The sequence below is a fragment of the Cicer arietinum genome, chromosome 5 (genome assembly GCF_000331145.2).
Source record: "Cicer arietinum cultivar CDC Frontier isolate Library 1 chromosome 5, Cicar.CDCFrontier_v2.0, whole genome shotgun sequence".
Taxonomy (NCBI): Eukaryota; Viridiplantae; Streptophyta; class Magnoliopsida; order Fabales; family Fabaceae; genus Cicer; species Cicer arietinum.
The window spans coordinates 65442055-65442414 of record NC_021164.2 but is presented as its reverse complement, the minus strand read 5'-3'; positions in this window follow the sequence as shown (position 1 = coordinate 65442414).

Sequence of the window (360 nt, the reverse complement as noted above, 5' to 3'; positions counted from 1 at the left end):
CGCGCACCCATGCGCAATAAGTGACCAACACATAGTAAGAGATAGAATTTGTAACAAAATTTTATTTTTACATTTTTCTCTTTATAAATTATAAGTGTAAAACTTGGAGAAGATATGAAAGTAAACTATATAAGTTCATATGCTATACTTAAAGGGCGAGTTTTTCACTAGACAAACACAATATATGGTTCATCAAAGAACAATATTAAAATATCATCTAAAATTTTAACAATGATCCAAGATACTCCTCAATAATTGATTGCAATTCCACAAATTTAGTTTGAGATATACATTCATTTTTCTTCGTTTTTGTTAAACAAATGTCAATCAAACTAATTTCTAATCTTAAAAATGAGAAAA